Source organism: Oryctolagus cuniculus, chromosome 6, assembly GCF_051225735.1.
Source record: "Oryctolagus cuniculus isolate XC-2025 breed Fujian yellow rabbit chromosome 6, ASM5122573v1, whole genome shotgun sequence".
Classification (NCBI taxonomy): domain Eukaryota; kingdom Metazoa; phylum Chordata; class Mammalia; order Lagomorpha; family Leporidae; genus Oryctolagus; species Oryctolagus cuniculus.
Window position 1 is genome coordinate 85,083,206 of NC_142872.1, and position 22,236 is coordinate 85,105,441.

A 22,236-nucleotide genomic window follows, 5' to 3' on the forward strand; every position below is an offset into this window, starting at 1 on the left:
TACAAGGATTATTTATGAGTATTATTTGTCAAATATTTGGTAATTTGTTGGAGATCTTACTGTTAGTGATTTCTGATTTAATTCTGTTGTTAGGAAAAAATATCTTGTGTGACTTCAGTCTTTTAAATTATATTAGAACATTTTATGGTAAAATATTTTTAATTTAGTAAATACTCATAATTTATGTATATTTTAAATAAGTTCATATATTTCTGATGTTGGATGAAATGTTCTACAACTATCAGGGATATCATATGGATAGCCTTACAGAATTTCTGTATAAAAGCTCTTTTAGCTACTGAAAACAGGGTATTGAAATTTTTTACTATAATTGTGAATATGTCCAGTCCTCCTCAAAGTTCTGAGTTTTTATTTTCATGTACTTTGAAAATTTGTTTTAGGTGACAAATATTTAGAGTTATTAGGCAATCTTGATGAGTAGGCTCCATTTTTATTAAGAAATGACCTTTATCAATGATAAGATCCTTTGTTTTAAAAACTGCTTTGTCTAACAATCACTCCAGCTTCTTTAAATTAGCGTTATCATGGTTTCTTTTTTATCTTTTTATGACTTTAATTTTATAGATTGGCATATTTATATTTAAAATGTTTTTCTTTTATGTGGTATATAATTGAGTCTTTATCACCTAATCTGACATTTGCCTTGGAAATGGCATGTTTAGGTAGTTTGAATTTATATGATTATTGGCACAATTAGCTTTAAGTCTATTACTATGGTGTTTGCTTTCTATTTTCCTCCTATACATTTGCTTCCTTTTCTTTTTTTTCTGCTTTATTTTATATTATTTCCAATGATTTTTATGATATCTATTTTTCTTTCATTGGCTTATTAGCAATACCTTATTCTTTACTCTTTATTAGCTGCTTTAGAATTTATAATATATATGCTTATTTTTTCACAATTTATTTTCAATTTATAATTAACATATCATATACAATATAAAAGTTTCAGTATATTAGAATTCCCCTCCTCTTTCCAGGTCTCTTTGCTATTATTGTCATACTTTGAACTTTCCTATATGTTAAAATCCTACAATACATTAACACTATTTTTGATTCATCATTCAATTATTTAAAAATTTAATAAGCTGTTTAAAAATATAATACATATTTATCTATATAATTACCATATCCAGGGTTTAACTTTTTGCTCATCCATATTTCCAAGGGTTTGATTTATTTTCCTCTTGCAGGACCATAATCTTTGTTGTACTACAGATTTGCACATGATGTTTTTATTTTGTCAATGTTTTGGAATGATATTCTTCCGGGTACATAGAATTGTAGACTGAGAAGTTTTTTTTTCTTTCATTTTACTACATATATTGCTCAACCATTATATTACTTTAATTGAGAACAGAAATCAATTGCATCCTTATCTTCTTTCATGGTATATGATTTGTCTTTTTTATTGACCATTTTTAAGATATTTCTTTTTCTCATTGATTTTATACAATTTATTATGAGTTACCTTGGTGTAGTTTTCTTTAAGGTTCTTGTATTGAGACTCATTGATTTTCATGGATTTTCAGGTTTACGACTGCCATCATATTTGCAAAATTCTTGGTCATATTTTTATAAACAATTTTTCAGTATTCTACTCTGTTCTTTATTGAAATTTTAAATATATATGTATTAGACCACATGCAATTTTTCCCACAGTTCATAAACTTGTTTAGTTTTTAAATCATTTTTCTCTTTATTTCATTTTGAATGTTTACATTGCTAGATTAAGATCAACCATCTTGGGGCTGGCGCTGTGGTATAGTGGGTAAAGTCATGGCCTGCAGGGCCGACATCCCATATGGGTGCCGGCTCAAGTCTTGGCTGCTCCACTTCCTATCAAGCTTTCTGCTGTGGCCTGGGAAAGCAATGGAAGATGGCCCAAGTCCTTGGGCCCCTGAATCTTCATGGGAGACCTGGAAGAAGCTCCTGGCTCCTGGCTTCGGATCAGCACAGCTCCAGCTGTTGCAGCCAATTGGGGAGTGAACCAGTGGACAGAACGCCTCTCTCTCTCTCCTCTCCTTCTGTCTCTGTGTAACTCTGACTTTCAAATAAATAAATAAATCTTAAAAAGAAAGGATCAATCACCTTTTCTTCAGTATTTACACTGCTATTAATCTCATCCAATGCATTTTGGACTTTTCATCTCTAGAGATTTAATTTAGTTTTTTATGGATTTTCAACTCTCTATTTAATGTTTTGAACATTTGATATCCAGTTACATTGACTATTGAATATACTTGTCTGATAATTTTTACACTTATGCCACTTTTTGGTTGTTTTTAGTTAATTTTTCTACTCACTGCAAGTGATTTTTTCCTGCATAGTTTCATCTGTTATAACTTTACATTGGATGCCAGACACTGTGAATTTTACTTTTTTGTACATTGAAATTTTAGACTTCTTGTAAATATTCTTGTGTTTAGCTCTCAATGTTAAATTGCTTTGAAATAGTTTGGTCCTTTAGGGCTTGGACTTTAAGACAACGTGGTCCCAGTGCAGTGCTTAGGTCTGACTATTTTCCTCTGTTGAGAATTTTCCATCACTTCCTGTGTGCTTACCCATTGCCCATTGATTATGAGTTCTTGTATTCTGGTTGGTGGGAGCAGATAATCTGTGTTATTTTTAAGTGGTCTCTACTATTTCCTTTAGTCTCTTCATGTGGTTCTTCTCAGCCTTATATATATATATATATATATATATTAATTAATTTTATTTTATTTGAAATTTATCTCATTCTCCCACATTGGTGGCAGGGACATAGCTACTTCCCCCATCACCAGTCCCTCCCAGGTCTTCATTGGCAGAAATCCAACCCAGGCAATGTGCTTTGTGCAGGTGTCTTATGTGCTGTCTTAATGGCTGGCTTAAGCACTTGCCCCACAGCCCAGTGCAGAATTATCATACACATGCACTGGTCAGCACTCAAGGGGGCATCTCTGTTCACTGTTCACTGTTCAAGGGGAAACTCTGGGGTTTCATCTCTGTAAACTCTGCTCTGCTGTTCTCTGTCCTGATCACATAGAAGAGTTTGGCAAAGTAGCAGGATATAAAATCATTGCACAAAAATCAACAGCCTTTGTATACACAGGCAATACCATGGCTGAGAAAGAACTTCTAAGATCAATCCCATTCACAATAGCTATAAAAACAATCAAATACCTTGGAATAAACTTAACCAAGGACATTCAAGATCTCTACGATGAAAATGACAAAAACCTAAAGAAAGAAATAGAAGAGGATACCAAAAAATGGAAAAATCTTCCATGCTCATGGATTGGAAGAATCAATATCATCAAAATGTCCATTCTCCCAGAAGCAATTTGTAGATTCAATGCAATACCAATCAAGATACCAAAGACCTTCTTCTCAGATCTGGAAAAAATGATGCTGAAATTCATATGGAGACACAGGAGACCTTGAACAAAGCCGGAAGCATCACAATACCAGATTTCAGGATATACTATAGGGCAGTTGTTATCAAAACAGCATGGTACTGGTACAGAAACAGACAGATAGACCAATGGAACAGAATTGAAACAACAGAAATCAATCCAAACATCTACAGCCAACTCATATTTGATCAAGGATCCAAAACCAATCCTTGGAGTAAGGACAGTCTATTCAATAAATGGTGCTGGGAAAATTGGATTTCCACGTGCAGAATCATGAAGCAAGACCCCTACCTTTCACCTTACACAAAAATACACTCAACATGGATTAAAGACTTAAATCTATGACCCGACACCATCAAGTTACTAGAGAGCATTGGAAAAACCCTGTAAGATATAGATACCGGCAAAGACTTCTTGGAAAATACCCCAGAAGCACAGGCAGTCAAAACCAAAATTAACATTTGGGATTGCATCAAATTGAGAAGTTTCTGTACTGCAAAAGAAACAGTCAGGAAAGTGAAGAGGCAACCGACAGAATGGGAAAAAATATTTGCAAACTATGCAACAGATAAAGGGTTGATCACCAGAATCTACAAAGAAATCAAGAAACTCCACAACATCTGCTACTTTCATGGTTACAATTGCAGGGAGCTGGATCAGAAATGGTTCAGCTAGGACTTGAACTAGCACCAATATGGGATGCTGGCACTGCAGATGGTGGCTTTACCTGCTATGCTGTCGCTCCCCGTCTTCGTGGAGGAACGACACAGGACCCTGCGCTGTTCTTTTTTCTGCTCGGCCCTTCCTGGGTTTGCTGCTGGTTCTTCCCGTGTTGGCTACCATCCCTTCCACCTCCGTGGAAGGGCGGTTCCCCCTGCCACTTTCCCCACTTCCGCAGGGGAGCGGCACACCACCGGCCGGCTCTCTCGGGGGCTGCACAGGTGTTCCTTCAGATAGATGTTCCTGGTGCATGTTGTCTCTCTCCTCCTTTATAGTCCTCTTCCACCAATCCCAACTCTGCTACCCACATGCCGAGTACGCTGCTCTCCTGCAATCAGGAGCAGGATCAGCTCCTGCAGGTCATCACTCAAGTTGGCGAGAGGCAGCTGCGTAGAAGTTGTTACTCCCTTCTCAGCACCATATTGTGGGAAAGCAGATGCATAGAATAAGTCTTAATTCCAGTAACAGTCTAGTCCGAGTTGCTCCCCACACTATGCTACAGCTTCAGTCCCTAAAATGTTAAGTTTTTAAGTATAAACATTTACCTTAGATCACGAATTTCCAGTTTGAAATTTCGTTTCTTATTAATAAATTGTAAGCATAGCAAATTTAAGTTGCCTTGACCTCTCTTGATGTGTTATTATCTGTTTGGGCTATGTGTGTCATATGAATTAAAAATCATTTATAATATTTCAATTGAAGGGCATAGACTGGCTTTCACAATACCACCAGCTGAGGCCATATTTTGAGTTTGTTTTCTTTCTTCTTATATGTATATCTACATATGGTAGATTTGAGATAATGAGATTCTTTACCATTTAAGCTGCCTGTAGTTAGACATATGAACAAAAACACCTCCACATAATTTGTCTCTCTTAGTGACATTTACATGGGTAGATGTGTTTTCATTTGTGTCTGTGTAGCAAATACTATGCTATCTGGGCCAAAAACATTTTGCTGTCAAAATTAGAGAGTGTAAGCACAGCTGATTTTTAAGAGTATTCTGGGCAGCTGCAGAATGCTGATGACTATCCAGCAGGCAATTTGTTTCTTCATTGCCCAAATTGGGTCACTTTCCATCTTAAGTCTAGCTTGATATAAAAAAGAATCATCCCTCCCTAGTGATGACATAAATATACAAAGCAAAACAAAAGTAAACAGATATGTCTCACTGAAAAGCTGTGTGTTTAGGAAATGCATAAATAATTTCGAAATTCACTAAAATCTGTACCCATCCGTGGGTTATTGATACAGAGTTCATCTTCTTTAATTCCAACAGAAATTTTAATTTACTTCTGGGGAATTATGTATGGTTAGCTATTTTTATATTGTTGCAAAAATATGGATGATGGGATAAACATAGGTTTATATTAGGATATGATAAAAGGAAACTAATATTTGATTTTCATTTGCACATGGGGAGATATGAATCTGAGCTGAACAGTTATAATTCTTTCTAAATTTAGGAAATATTCTTGAAACCAATTTCCAAAGTTATTTTCAGATGCCTCATTTATACATCCATTCTATTTGTTACTGTATATTAGTTACTTTAAGCAAATTTGCTGTGATTGGTGTTGTGGTATAGTGAATTAAGCAGGCACTTGGGATGCCTGTATCTCACATTGGAGTGCCTGGTTCATGGTTGGCTGCTCTGTGCTTCCAATCCAGCTTTTTGCTAATGAGTCCTTAGAGGCAGCAGGTAAGGGTTCAAGAAATTGGGCCCCTGGTACTCATGTTGAAGACTGAGATGGAGTTCCTTGCACTTGGCCTTGGTCTGGCCCAATTTTGGCTGTTGAAGGCACTTGGGGAGTGAACCTGTAGATGGGAGATGGAAGACCTGTCACTCTATGTCTCCCTTTCTCTCTGTCATTCTCTCTTTCAAATAAATAAAACAAGCATAAGAAAGAAAATTATTTTTCCTTGTGACAATCCAATATTAGTATGAGAGTACCTCCAACAATTCATGGGATTAAAAGATAAGTTTATGTTGGTGCAAATATTTTTGAAATCCATGCATATAAGGAGTCTTCAAAAAGTTCAGGGTAGCTGGCACTGTGGTGTAGTGGGTAAAGCTGCCACCTGTAGTGCCGGCTTTCCATATGGATGCCAGATTCAATTCTGGCTGCTCTACTTCCAATCCAGCTCTCTGCTATGGACTTGGAAAGCAGTAGAAGATGGTCCAAGTCCTTGGGCCCCTGAACCTATGTGGGAGACACAAAAGAAGCTCCTGACTCCTGGCTTTGGATCTGTTCAGCTCCAGCCTTTGCAGCCATTTAGGGAGTGAACCAGCAGATGGAATACCCCTCTCTCTCTCTCTTTTTCTCTCTCTGCCTCTCTATAACTCTGCCTTTCAAATAAAATAAATAAATCTTTAAAAAATTAGGCATTGCTTTCATTTCTTTGCACCAAAATAAACTCATCTTTTAATTCCCCTTTTTCTGTGTACTTTTGAGAGTATCCATTTTAAGTGCATTTTACAGTGGAAGAAAACAACATTAACCACACAATTCATACAGCTGCAGAGTAAAGGTCTGAATTTCAAGCCAATCCTGCTTGAGGTAGGGGGCCTGTGCTTCTCGCTCTGGGACACCGATTCCCTCATGAGTTAATGGTCTTGGTTGGCAGCCCACTCCCTCTCCAGCAATACCTAGTGGTGTTGCATTAGGCCTCTGGGTATGGCTATTTCCTTACTCGTGAATGAAGTCATCATTCCGTGAATCAGTGTTACCTGTCCACCTATGGAGTCACTTGTAACTGCCCATCCTTCTTCAGAAATGGCCCAGGTCAGCTCACAAGTTTTTCTTCCATTGACATCCAATTCAAAGTTATCTTCTTTGTGCAAAGGTCTAATTTGATAGGGGATTGTGTGTTAATGGCCACACCACTCAATTTTTGTTGTTTTCTCTTTCAACTCCCTATCTCATCCCACGTCTGCTAGTGGCAATGCCTCAACTTTACACTGCTCCAAGTGTTTTGAGGAACTTATATCTGTTAGAAGAAAAACAAGTCCTGTGGTCTGAGTCTTTAACATGGTCATTTACTTTATTAGTTTCCAAGGGAGTCATTTAGTGTGCAGGATGTCCTCAGATCTATTTCACCATCTGTAGCTTTTTTTTTGATAGAAGCTTTAAGGCAATGGAGTCCCATCTAAGACACTTTGAAAATTGCTGGCATAATCTAAAGAAGTAATGGGAATTTTTTAAGTCCTTGATATGTGAGTAGGGGAAATGTTTGGTGAGGGTTCCCCATTGTAATATTGTAGCACCCAATTGGTATTGGCTGTTCACAAACGTGACCCTACATCTGACATGCTGCTTGGTATCCAATTGGGTAGCCCTTTTTTGGGGGGACACATCCTAAAGTAGACATCATTCTGGAATACCTGCCTGTTCCTGGCTGAAATGGAGATGAGAGAGTCTAGGAACAAGTACAACCTGAGCCCAGAGAAGAGGCTGAGTCCAGAAAGGACATGCAAAACACAGGTGTGCGTATCTGAGATCATTGATTAAAGCAAGTGAGTGTTCTATTCCTCTGGAAAGGCTTCATGGAAACGGTGAGCCCGGAGCTCAACCTGATGGGAGGGGAAGACATTGGCAGAAGCATGCTAAGTCCTCCAGGGGAGGCAGGGGATGTGTAAGGGTAGGAATGATGAGTCACATCCTGGAGACAGTAAACAATTGATTTCTGCTTCCTCTCTGTCCAGGCACGTCCAATCAAGCTAATTCCCCTTTACTGAAGAAGAGACGAAAACATGGGGAAAAAGTAGGCCACCACCACATCTCAGCAATCGTTTCTTCCAACCTGCTTCATTTGGCACACCGCTGCAGATACACTGAATTTTTTTTTTTTTTTTAGAAATATTACTGGTTGAATAACCCTATGACAAAAAGTGAATATTTTGCATTCAAAATTTGGATCTTGGAAACTGAAAGAATGAAAATAATGGTCGGGACCAGGAGCCCAACCAGAGGAGCCTTAGAAACAGCCAGGTGGAAGAAGCCATTCACCTGTGTGCAGTTGTAGCCCTTGAAAGAACAGCTGTCCTGTATCTTGTTCTCACCTTTCACCCCATCCTGCCTGCTCACTTCCCCCGAGTCCTTCTTTCCAGGCCCTAGGCTCTGCTCTGCATACAACTCATGCTAATTTTCTACACGGGAAGCAAATCAGCCTTTTAAGACATTGTCTGATAGCTTCTCCCTTTCCCAAAATTCTTTGATGGCCTCATTCTGCCTTTCTAGCTCACTTCGCCCTTACTTTCTTACACAACACATTTCCTTCACTGGCCTTGATTTTCTACTTTGGGGCCTTTGTACATAATTATTCTTTGACTCTTAGCTTTCCCTTTTGCCATCAGGGTTTGGCCACTAGGACCCACACGCTGGTTTTTGTCTTTGTCTTGTTTTGTTAAAGCTCTTGAACTAAGTATGATGAGTTTCAGATTTTTAAATGTTTGTAAAAAAAATAAAGTGAGGATCAAGTGTAATCTGCTAAATTCCACATATTTATTCACAAAGATACTTCAGAAATTTCATGGAAAAGTGAAATTGAAAGATAAAATTTATTTTGGCACAAAACATTTTTGAAATCCATGCAAATTTTTTCATAATATGCATTTCCATTAATTTTTAAATTATTTTAAAAGATACAGAGAAAGACACATGCACACACACACATACACAGAGAAAGAGGGAGAAAGAGAAAGAGGGAGAGAGAGAGAGAGAATCTTCTATCTGCTGCTTCACTCCCCCAATGGCTGCAATGGCTAGCGCTGGGCCAGGCTGAAGCAGAAGCCGGGAGCTTCTTCTGGGTTTCCCACTTGGATGCAGGTGTCCAAGTACTTGGCCATCTTCTGCTGCTTTCCTAAGTGCTTTAGCAGAGAGCTGGATCAGAACTGGAACAGCTGAGACTTGACTCAGCATGCATATAGGATACTGGCACTGCAGGCAGAGGCTTCCCTTCTAGGCTGCAACGCTGGCTCCCATTAATTTTTTTGATGTACCATTAGTATGCATGGATTTCAGGGGTGTTTTTGCAACAGAAAACTTATCTTTGAATTCCATTTTCTTTGAACCTTTTAAAAAAAGATTTATTTCATTATTTGAAAGGCGGAGTTTACAGGGACAGAGAGGAAGAGACAGAGAGAGAGATCTTTCATCTGCTGGTTCAATCCCCAAATGACCACAATGGCTGGAGCTGGGCAATCCAAAGCCAGGAGCCAGGAGCTTCCTCCTGTCTGCAGGTGGATTCAGGGTCTCAAGCACTGGAGCAATTCTCCGCTGCTTTCCCAGGCCATTAGCAGGGAGCTGGATCAAAGTGGAGCAGCAGGGACTAGAACCAGTGCCCATATGGTTGCCAACACCGCAGGTGGTGGCTTTATCAGTATGCCACAGTTCTGGCCCCTCCTTGAACATTTTGAAATACTCTTGTACTATTTCTCCTTGCATAGAAAAACATTTGCCAACTCCTGATCTAGATTTGTGTTTCCTCACCAGCATATTTTAGTTAGGTTGCTTTTATCATGGACTCCAACTTCCAGTTATAGCCTTGTAACTTTCTTTCCTTGTTGATGCTCTGCTTCTCCTCCTGGCCCTGTGAGGAAAGGGGCCATCCTGGAGTGTACAGCTCGGTGCCTCATTTACATCTTGCTGCCATGAGCACTCAATACATATTTCTGGTCCAGCTGCAAGGTCAGTTTCCCAGATATCCTTTAACAGCTGGTGCTCGCTGCTCACAGTCCACTATGTTGGTTACTATTCCTGGGCTTACCATGGGTAATTGGTCACATGCACCTTGTACATCAGGAAAGCAAGTTCAGTTGTGGGACTAAAATGTGTACCCAGCTCTTCCAGCACAAGTGAATGCAGCAGATAAAGTGATCTTGAATTCCTAGCATTGTGCATAATAGACACCCTACTGTGAGTTTCAGAGGCCCATCAGTATTCCTGTGGGGGACTGGAGGTTGGCCCCTGTGCTTTGCAGTTACAGAGTTTCACATGCAGACTGGAGGCCACACTCATGTTCATCCAGGCACTGATGATCTGTCTGGTTGAATCCTCTGTCACTGAAACTTAATAAAGAGGAACATTTCTGAAATTTTAGAAATTGGATTACTGTTGATAATTGTCTTTCTATAAGCATGGAAGGTCCGTGTTAATAATTCTCTGCAATTCTATTCAAAGATGACATCTGTTTAAGCATACATTATAAAAGTCAGATTTGCTCTACTGAGACTTTATTAATTTGTTACTCTCTCTGAGCAAATGTGACTGCACATTTGTTTAAATATTTACAAATGTAGGTGAATGAGCAGCAGAGGAAGGTAAAATTAAAGCCAAATAAGACACATGTTTTTAAGGAAAGATAGGGTTTCCTTGACTTTGTTGTTGTATGAGTAATAACGCTGTACAGAAAATGTGATCTGTTCAAACTGTGCTTCTCATATTCACTGATTGAAAAGGGACAGTTCCATTTTCTGCAGTGCAAAACCAAGTCATTCTTATTAAAAGGTCACAGGAAACTGAGGAGAAATGTCAGGCACACAGACTGACCTATTCAGAATATAATCAAGCTTGCTTTAAAGAGACAACATCTACATTATGAAGGGGAGAGATCTGATTGTATTCTCTGTGCCTGGGTAATGCAGTTAGTGCCGATAAGACCTTGAGACAATCTTGCCCTTCAGAAAATGAGTGTTTGTGGTGGGTGTGGGTGGGTCGGAGGGGACCTCATGATGTAATGTGGCTAAGATCACCTCTTCAGTTGCTGTTTCTTTTTGAATGATTGTACGTACCAATTCTTTACAAGACACATGCTTTTTCCTTCCAAGATAAACTCACTTTAATTTTCCCTTCGATTAATCCCAACAGGAGCTGATGAAAGTGGTCCCATGGACCCGGTGGCAGATTGACAGCTGCACGGTTCCAGTCCTCATTTTCCCAGAGACCAAATGTGGTGCAGAGGTCCTATTTCTGCAGTGCTTCCTCTGATAGTCTCCCTTTCCATTGAAGACACCAGCTGCAAAGGCAAGATGGTAATTCCATTTTCATGCCAGTTCATCACTGGCTTCTCTCCAGATTGCTAGTATTTCGGGCTTGATTTTGCTGGCTGCCTTGTTCCTTGTGTGCACTGAGCTCCCATGGACTTCATTATGATAAACAGAATGATGATAAACTTCAGTGGTAAACAGAAGGGTTCTTCACTTCAATGGAAATTCTGCATGTAGGAAGAGGTATGGTCCAGCAAATGCAGCCTATTGCATATCAAATAAATAAACAGCCATGTCTGCAATGTCCAAATTGATGCCATGTGACATATGTCTAAGAGAATCTGAACACTAGACATTTAACTCTTGGAGTTTCTAAACTACCATCAGGTCATTCATACTCCACATCTTCAGTTTCCTGGTTGGAAATCTCTGGTTGGTTATATTCCCTTCTCACTGGGATGACTCTTTACTAGCAGATGTAGAAAGGCACATATTAATTTTTTTTCTCCTGAAGATGGAGCACAAATAAAGTTCACTGAAGCAAGTAATTTATGGAATTTTTAATTCTTGACATTTCTTCATTGGTTCAAATGTGCATGGCCAACAATCTGGTATGTATTTCCTTCTGAGCTGGCAATGTAGCAAAGTGACACCATGTGGATGCTGCTGCCACGGTGAGTAGTCAGGGTTCTAACAGCCTGACTTATTTTGGCATGCATAATTAGTGGAGTCAAAGATTCTAGCATCTATTTTTAATTGTGGTTGACTATAAGATAGTGTTTTATTAAAATAGCAACATGGCCTTTAGTAAAATTGCTAATTTATTTAATTTTTTGGACAAAAAAGATATTTAATTTATCCCTTAAACCCAATTATTTTTGTTTTGCATAGCCCTTTCTTCTTTTTTAATTTTATTTAAGTAAAAAATTGATAATTTATTATATTTAAAATGAAAAATTCAAAATTGGAGTATGATATAAAAAACACAAGAATGCAGGTACAATAAGAGAGCCATTTTAATTTTGTGATGTCTTGTTAGATCAATATGACTTGGATAATTTTTTTTCCCACAAAGAATGCATACACTGCAACTTGACCCTGCAAATACTACATTTTTAGAAAAACACTATTTTTATTTTTCTAGTATTTAGTTTCTGAACATAAACCTAATAGTTTTTAACAAAATATTTTTTCTTGATAAATACTAAGTAATTTCTCCACAAAACTGTTGTGTGACCTACATTCATAGATGCTTTATTAAAAACAAAAAGATTATAAATAAATTACTCAGAAAGAGATATTTCTATTTGTAATATATAATCCATAAACTACAATCATGTAGGTAAAAAAATATTGCTAAGTAAATATTAAGAATTTAAAAAAAAATACAAGCTTAATGTCCCCAAAGTATTTAAGACAAAAGTTGTTTAGCCCATTCATTATATATACGTTTCAAGAAAAATTTCACTTCAGCCAGCAAGAGAAAACATTGAGAGATATAAGTCCTTTTCCCATAGATAAAAGATAAAAAACAAAATGGAAGAAAAATGACAATGTTTTGCCACCTCAAATTATATTTTTTTCAGAAGATTTAAAACTATTTATCTGAAAGTCAGAGTGAGAGAGAGGGCGAGACACAGAGAGAGAGTGATCATCCATCTGCTAGTTCACTCCCCAAATGGCCGCAATGGTCAAGATGGAACCAGGCCAGGAGCCAGGAGCTTCATTCAGGTCTTCCGAGTGGATGGCAGTGGTCTAAACACCTGGGCCATCGTCCACTGCTTTTTCCAGGCCATTAGTAGAGATCTGGATTGGAAGTGGAGCAATGAAGTCATGAACTAGTGCCCATGTGGGATATCAGCATTGCAGATGTTGGCTTTACCCAATACAGTACAACATTCACCCCCACCTCAAATGGTTAACAATGAATGATTCCAAGATGGATGAATAGGGAAAAGACATGCTGCTTTAGACGAAGAGAAAATAGCAGAAGGAAAGCTCAGGAAGTATGTTCTCAGGGGAGGGTTGGAGAGAAGTTTGCAGTGGAAATTCTTTTCTAAGTATTTTATCTATATATTTGAGAGGTAAAGTTATAGACAGAGAGAGGAAGAGAGAGAGAGGTCTTCCATTTGCTTGTTGCATCCCCAAATGGCCACAGTGGTTGGAGCTGAGCTGATCCAAAGCTAGGAACCAGGAGCTTCTTTTGGGTCTCCCACATGGGTCCAGGGGCCCAAACATCTGGGCCATCTTCTACTGCTTTCCCAGACCATATGCAGAGAGCTGGATCAGAAGAGGAGCAGCTGGGACAAAAACTGGGGCCCATGTGCGATGCCAGTGCCCCTGGCAGAGGCTTAGCTTTCCATGCCACAGTGCCAGTGCCTGCAGTAGAAATACTACAGAAGGAGGAGGTATGCCATGGAGCAGCATAGAAGGTGAGGACATTCAGCAACTAGCAGAGAACCCATACATGAACTCTGCAGCTGGGAACTGGAGGAGATGCTAGTTTTGTAGAGTGAGGTGAAAGCAGATTGTGGCATTCATGCCATTGGTGATATTGTCTGAGGGAGAGCCTCATGGACTACATTGCTTTTGAGTCCTGCCTGGAGCTCTAATTAAGGTAACTGCCTAATCCAGTGAAAGAAAAGTGCTTTTTTTTCTCCCCATCTTCCCCACTTGGGGACTCGGCAATGTGCAGACAGAAGGCACAATTTTGACAGCAGTAGAGGCTGTGGCATATCTTGTGTGTGCATGTGACCAGGGTTTTACCAAAGAGAAAAATCCATATTCCCCACTGACTTTTAGTCTAAATGAGTGGGTTAACAGGGGGATGGATGCTGATGTAGGACTGTGGGGTGCCCCCATCCTCTCAACATTTTGCAGGTCCCAGGGCTCTAACTGTGAAGGTGGAGCACCCACAGGCAACTCACTCTGGAAACGTCTCTGCTGTCTCCATGTATGGGACAGGCTAGCAGGCCAGAGTGGGTCATCTACACCCTGTGACTGTGGGAAAACTGTGACTGCAGAATAGGGTGCGAGGTGTATCTGGGTCTCTGACAATCAGTGTATCTGGCAGCAGAAGCCCATATCTCCCTGACTAGCTGGAGTGGGGTCATTACATAGGGGTCTGTACTCACCCTCAGGACTGCACAGATCTGTTGTGCAGTTCATGCGGTAGTGTGGGTGAGGGTTGTACCCACTTGGGCTAACCCTTGGCATTGATCACCTTGGAAGAGAGGAGGCGAGGTGTGATTATACCAACAGAGGTGATCATACCCTCTCTGCTGCCAACAATAAAGGAGATATAGCATGCCCCACTTGGGTTTTACTCTGGATACTTGCTCCACCTCTAAGCACTGATCAGAGCTTCCTAGCCACACCCAGCACACACCATTGGGTATCCACTGAAGTAGCAGACACTCTTCCACTAAGCCACAGAGGTAAAGTTCAAAGATAAAATCCATTAGAGGAAAAATCAACAAATATTTCCACAAATGCCTAAAAGTAAACAGAAAATCAGGAAACAAGAATAAGGAAGACAACATGATTCCAACAAAGTAACACAACAACACTTCAGTATTAGAATGTGAAGATGAAGAGATTGATGAAATGCCTGAAAAGGAATTCAAGAGTGATATAGGATCACTCAGAAGCAATAAGAAGCAAATTCATGAGCCAAAGAAATCCATACATGACATGGGGAAAATTTTTTGCTTAAGATGAGATTTTAATGAGAAATCAAACTGAAATATTAGAAATGAAGAATTCAAAATGTAAAAAAAATGTGCAACAGACCTGATGAAGCAGAAGAAAGAATATCCAAGCAACAAAATAAATCTATTGAAATATCTTAATCAGACCAAAAAAGAAAAAAAAAAGAAAAGAAAAAGATGAAATTACAAAAGTTAAAAGAGTGTTGGAGATTTATGGGATATATCAAATGACACAACATACAGGTCTTAGAGTTCCTGGAGGTGGGGAAAGACAGAACGGATTAGAAGGCCTATTTAATGAAATAATAACAGAAGTTGGAAAAAAAAAGGACATCCAAATATGTGAGACATATAAAACTCCTAATAGACATGATCAGAAAATATCTAAAATGTGCATAAGAGAAATGCTAAATTACTTTCAGAGGATCTTCAATTAGACTCACAGCTGATTTCTTACTAGAAATTCTACAGGCTAAGGACAGAATGGAGAGACATAGTCCAAGTTTTAAAAACAAAAAAAAAAATCGTAAATTCAGAATACTGCACTCTTTAAAGCTATCATTTATGAATAAAGGTGAAATTAAGTCCTTCCATAACAAAAGGAAATTGAAAGAATTTGTCACCATTCATCCAGCCATACAAATGATGATTTATATTATACACAGAAACACAGAATTATAGTCATCAGTATGAAAGAATGTGAAGGAAGAAAATATGGTAAAAGTACAAAGGAAATCCAAAACAAATAATTGTGATATTCATGGAAAAGTGGCAAGACCAACTCGTTACTTATCAATAGTATCCTTGAATGTCAATGGCCTAAATTTTCCAATTAAAAGATAAAGACTGGCTGAATGGATTAAAAAACAAGATCCATCTATTTACTGCCTATGAGAAACACCTCACCAACAAAGATACACACAGGCTGGGAGTGAAAGCCTGGAAAAGTTATTCCATGCTAATGGAAAGCAAAAACTAGCAGGTGTAACCATCCTAATATCAGACAAAATAGACTTTAACACAAAAGCTGTTAAGAGATGCATAAAGGCATTATGTAATGATTAAGGGATCAATTTAACAGGAAGATGTGGCTTCAATAAATACATATGCACCCAAGGCCAGGGTGCCTAGTTGTTTAAAAGAAATGTTAATGAATCTAAAGAGAGACATAGATTCCAATACAATAGTAAAGAAGACTTCAATACCCCACTTTCATCAGTGGGCAGATCAACTAGACAGAAAATCAAAACAGAAAAAACAGAGCTAATTTACACTGTCAACCAAAATTACCTAACTAATATCTACAGAAACTTTCATCCCATATTTGAAAAATTTATATTCTTCTCATCAGTCATGGAAGTTTCTTAGGATAGACCATATGCTAGGCCATAAAGGGAGTCTCACCAAATTAAAAAAAAATGAAATCATATCATGCATTTTTTTCTGAGCGCAGTGAATCTGGAAATTATTAACTGAAGAAACTCTAGAAAATATGGAAACTGAACAACACACCTCTGAATGAACAGTGGGTTGTAGAAGATATCAAAAAGGATATAAAAATTCCTGGAAATAAATGTAAATGACATTACAACATATCAGATCTTATGGGATACAGAAAAAGCAGTGTTAGGAAGGAAGTTTATAGTAATTGGTGCTTACATCAAGAAATTGGAAAGACAGAAAATAAATGAGTTACCAATGCATCTCAAGGACCTAGAAAAATAACAACAAATTAAACCCAAAATTGGTAGGAGGAAAGAAATAGTTAGAATTATAGAAGAAATAAACAAATTGATACAAAAATATGAAAGACTGGTGAAATGAATAGATGTCTTTTTTAAAAAAAAATGAATTGGGGCCAGCGCCATGGCTCACTTGGTTAATCCTCTACCTGCAGTGCTGGCATCCCATATGGGCACCGGGTTCTAGTCCTGGTTGCTCCTCTTCCAGTCCTGCTCTCTGCTGTGGCCCAGGAGGGCAGTGGAGGATGGCCCAAGTTTTGGGCCCTGCACCTGCATGGGAGACTAGGAGGAAGCACCTGGCTCCTGGCTTCGGATGGGTGTAGCTCCAGCCATGGTGGCCATTTTGGGGGAGAACCAACGGAAGGAAGACCTTTCTCTGTCTCTCTCACTGTCTAACTCTGTCAAATAAATAAGAAAATAAAATAAAAAAATTAAAAAAATAAATTGATACACCTTTTTGCCTGACTAGCCCCTCAAAATAGAGAAAAGGCCCAAATTAATAAAATCAGAGAGGAAAAGGAAATGTAACAATGGATATACCAGAAATAAAAAGAATCTTCAGGAATTACTACAAATAGCTACATATATACAAATTTGAAGATACAGAAGAAATGAATAGATTCCTATATACATATAATCTACCAAAATTGAGTCATGACATGGAAAACCTAAACAGACCAATAACCAAGATGGAGATTGAATCAGTAATAAAGACTCTTCCAAAAAAGAAAAGCCCAGAAGATCATGATTTCATTGCTGAATTCTACCATACTTTAAAATAATGAATTCAAATTTTTCTTAAGTTATTTAAAAACAATCATAAAGGAGGAAATCCTCTCAAACTCCTTCTATGAAGCTAGCATCATCTTAATTCCAAAAGGAGAAAAAAAAAGATATAACAAAGAAAGAGAATAATAGACCAATGTCATTGATGAACACAGATGCAAAAATCCTCCACAAAATATTTGTTAATCCCATGCAACTGTTTCATAACCATCACCTACCCAAAACAAGTGAGATTTATCCCTGGTATGCAAATTATTCAAATCAATAAATGTGACACATAATATTAGCAAACTTAAGAATGAAAACTTTATCTCAGTAGATGAAGAGAAAGCATTTGATAAAGGAAAACACCCTTTAATGACAAAAACCTTAAGGAAACTGAATGTAGAAGGAGCATTCCTCAACATAAGGCAATTTATAGCAAACCCACCACCAGCATCAGATTGAATGGGGAAAGTTGGAAGCATTTCCCCTAAGCTCTGGAACCAGACAAGGATGCCCGCTTTCACCACTGCTATTCAATGCTGCCCTAGGAGTTTGGCAGAGCCTTTAGGCAAGAGAAAGAAATAAAAGGGATACAAATTGGAAAGGAGGAAGTCAAGTTATCCATGTTTGCAGATGACATGATTCTATATATAGGGGAACCAAACTGTCCACTAAGAGACTATTGGGGCCGATGCCGCGGCTCACTAGGCTAATCCTCCGCCTTGCGGTGCTGGCACACGGGGTTATAGTCCCGGTCAGGACACCGGATTCTGTCCCGGTTGCCCTTCTTCCAGGCCAGCTCTCTGCTGTGGCCAGGGAAGGCAGTGGAGGATGGTCCAAGTGCTTGGGCCCTGCACCCCATGGGAGACCAGGAGAAGCACCTGGCTCCTGCCATTGGATCAGCGTGGTGCACTGGCCATGGCGGCCATTGGAGGGTGAACCAACGGCAAAAGGAAGAGCTTTCTCTCTGTCTCTCTCTCACTGTCTACTCTGCCTGTCCAAAAAAAAAAAAAAAAAAAAAAGAGAGAGAGAAACTATTGGAACTCATAAAAGAGTTTGGTAAAGTGACATGATATAAAATTAACACACAAAAATCGATACCTTTGTATACACAGCCAATGTCCTGGCTGAGAAAGAACCTCTAGTATCAATCCCATTCTTAATAACTACAAAAAATTTAAAAATCTTGGAATAAATTTAACCTAGTGGTGAAAGATTACTACAATGACAATTACAGCAAAACATTAAGGAAAGAAATAGAAGAAGATACAAAAAAAATGGGAAAATCTTCCATGTTCATGAACTGGAAGAATTAATATCATCAAAATGTCCATAATATGGTAAACGATTTGCAGATTCAATCTGATCCTAATGAAAATACACATGACAGTTTTCTTAGATGTTGAAAAAACAATGCTAAAATTAATATTACAGTACAAGAGACACCAAATAGTTGAAACAATATTAAATAACAAAAACAAAGCCAGAGGCATCACACCACCAGATTATAACCATTATAACCATAATTCAGTTATAATCAAAACAGTCTGGTACTGGCACTAAAATGGAGATGTAGATCAATGAACAGAATAGAAATTCCAGAAATCAATCTTTAACAAAGGAGCTAAAATCAATCCCTGGTGAAAGGACAGCTTCTTGAACAAATGGTGTTTGGAAAATTGGATCCATTTCTGCCCACAGAAGTATGAACCAAGACCCCTGTTTACACCTTATACAAAAACAAGCTGAACATTGATCAAGGATCTAAATCTATGATCTGATACTATTATAGTACTTGAGTATAACATTGGGGAAATTCTGTCAGACATTGGCATAGGCAAATACTTCTTGGAAAAGACCCCAGAAGCACAGGCATTCAAAGCTAAAATTGACAAATGGGATTACATCAAGCTAAGTAGATTCTACACTGCAAAGGAAACACTCAGCAAGGTGAAGAGGCAATCAACAGAATGGGAGAAAATATTTGCAAACTATACAACTGATAAAGAATTAATGTCCAGAATCTATAAAGAGTTCAAGAAATTCAACAATAACAAAACAAACAATACAATTAAGAAATGAGAAAAAGACCTGAACAGGCATTTTTCAAAAGAGGAAATTCAAATGGCCCACACACACAAAAGGAAAAATGCTCAGAATCACTAGCCATCAAGGAAATGAAGTAAAAAACCACAATGAGGTTTCACCTCATCCCAGTTAGAATGTCTGTCAGACAGAAATCACCAAGTAGTAAATGCTGGAGAGCATGTGGGGAAAAAGGTATTCTAATCCACTGTTGGTGGGAACGTAAACTAGTACAGCCATTGTGGAAGACTGAATGGAGATACCTCAGAAAGCAAGGCACTAAACAATTTCACCTGAGGATAAGGAGGGGGTTTTGACCAGGCCTTCTTGAGACTAACTGCAGGCTCTTCCTTTTGGGATCACTTGGCAAGATCATTTTTCAGGAAGGAAATAGGGGTACGGGTACAAGTGGCCCTGTTTTGAAAGAAAGTATCTTGTTAAACTTAAGGGTGGGTCCTCATAGCAAGATGGGGGAAATCTGCCAATTAGAAATTAAATTTTTCATAGCAGAATCTCCATATTCTTTTAATATAGTCAATATGGAGAAAATTAATCTCATAAAATTTACAGTGTGTTCCCATGACTAATAAGGATACTGGCAGAGTAGGCAGGCACTCAAAAGTTGTTTAAAGAACAAACAAGGGGCCGATGCCATGGCTCACTTGGCTAATCCTCCGCCTGAGCTGCCGGCATCCCATATGGGCACTGGGTTCTAGTCCCAGCTGCTCCTCTTCCAGTCCAGTTCTCTGCTGTGGCCTGGGAAGGCAGTGGAGGATGGCCTAAGTGCTTGGGCACCTGCACCCACGTGGGAGACCAGGAGGAAGAGCCTGGTTCCTGGCTTCAGATCGGCATAGGTCTGGCCGTAGCAGCCATTTTGGGGGTGAACCAACGGAAGGAAGACCTTTCTCTCTGTCTCTCTGTCTCACTGTCTATCTGTCAAATAAATTAAAAAAAAAAAAAAGAACAAAGAAATAGGAGCTGGCTCTGTGGTGCAGAAGGCTAAGCCTTGGCCTGTAGCACTGGCATCCCATATGGGTACTAGTTCGTGTCCCGGCTGCTCTTCTGATCCAGTTCTCTGCTTATGGCCTGGGAAAGCAGTGGAAAATGGCCCAAGTGCTTTGGCCTTTGTACCTACGTGGGAGACTTGAACAAGCTCCTGGCTCCTGGCTTCAGATTGGTTCAGCTCCAGCCATTGCAGCCATTTGGGGCAGATGAAAGACCTTTGTCTTTGTCTCTTCCCCTCGATCTGTAATCTTACCTCTCAAATAAATAAATAAAATGTTTAAAAAAAGAATAAATGAGTGAATAAATAAATGATGAAGATAGAAAAGCACTGTCTTATTACCCACTGGAATCTTGCATACACTCTACTCAGCCGGTAGACGTTTAAGTCATTAGATCTGTGTCTTCTCATAGGAGTATATGGTATCCAGTCGTGTCAAGGGATTAATATAAGGGTACTTAAATAACTTTATGGAAAACTGGAATTAAAAGTAAACTTATTTTATGCCAAAATTTGAATCCATGCATAGTTATCACAATATGCATTTTCTATGAGCTTTTTGAAGATCCTTTGAATGTATGGATTTAAAAAAATCTTTTGCACCAAAATGAATAACTTACCCTTTAGTTCTGATTTTGTCTGACGTTTATGTACTCTCATGTATTCTAAGGAAGTGAAGTTTAGGCAGAAAGGACCCTTTCACAACATTTAGTTTTCTCCACTGTGATCATAGGCTCCACCCCTTCCCTTCATACTGGTAGTAAGCAACAGTACAGCCAGACTCTTTGGTTTGTTCAGTGTTTAGGAAATGTACCTTTGAAAACATAATTTTTAAAAAGTGAGGCACAGGCTTTTTGAAAGATTATTAAGTGATATTAAATGACTTTTATGTATGATCCAGATCTCCTCTGTTCTGAAAGCCGGCATTTCTTTGCCGTTTGTAGGAAGAATAGGTGTGAAATATACTGAAAAATAAAATCTGCCACAAAAAGACACTGCTTTAACGTCCATACATACCATAAGGTGAGCGGTGACCGTGATACTCTGGAGAGGAGGCTATTTTTGTGCAGATCATCCTGCTTTCTTATCTGTACAAAGAAAAGCAACGTCTGCATGTCTTACACAGCATTCCTTTTGTATTAATAGTATTGAGTTACAAGGAGAATAAATAATCAACGTCAATGGAAGCCAGTCTAAATTCTGTTTATAAACGTCTGTTAATCTACCACTTGTGAGGTTAAGGGATAGAAATGTGATGAGTGGGAACATAATAATTAAGTGGCTTCCATGTGACAACATAGTTAAATTGGGATTAAAAAGCAAAACAATGATAAAATCATGAAGTATTTTTTTGAAGTGTGTGGAACTGAGAATAACCTCATACATACAATATAACATATTTGACATAATTCACTTATTTATACTCTTTTATTTGGACCTCTCTGGTACCTCACCATAGCAACAGTCCTAGAAATCTAGGCTCTTGGACTATCTCACAGATGAATATTTTAAAAATAAAATTATTTTAACTTTAGTAGATAATGAGTTTGGCCTTACATTTCTGTTTTCACTTGTTCATTTAAGTTCCTATTTTCTTGTGCATTTTCCAGTTCCTTTTTACCTTTCTTGAATTGTGGCCACAGGAATGAGATGGAATGGTACAGGCACAGATGTATCAGAATTTGTTTTATTCCAATAATCTGCAATATGACACCCACCATTTCTTAGTCTTTTGGGCTGCAAAGGCACCAAAAAGTACCACTGATACCAAGAACTGGCTTCCCTCCTAGGAAGTTAC

At 38.5% G+C, this 22,236-nt stretch overlaps 1 pseudogene; it reads right to left on the reverse strand.

Annotated features, from left to right (window-relative positions):
* Positions 1-21,553, reverse strand: part of LOC100338384 (non-histone chromosomal protein HMG-14 pseudogene) — a 108,348-nt pseudogene extending 86,795 nt beyond the window's left edge.
* Positions 21,554-22,236: the final 683 nt, after the last annotated feature.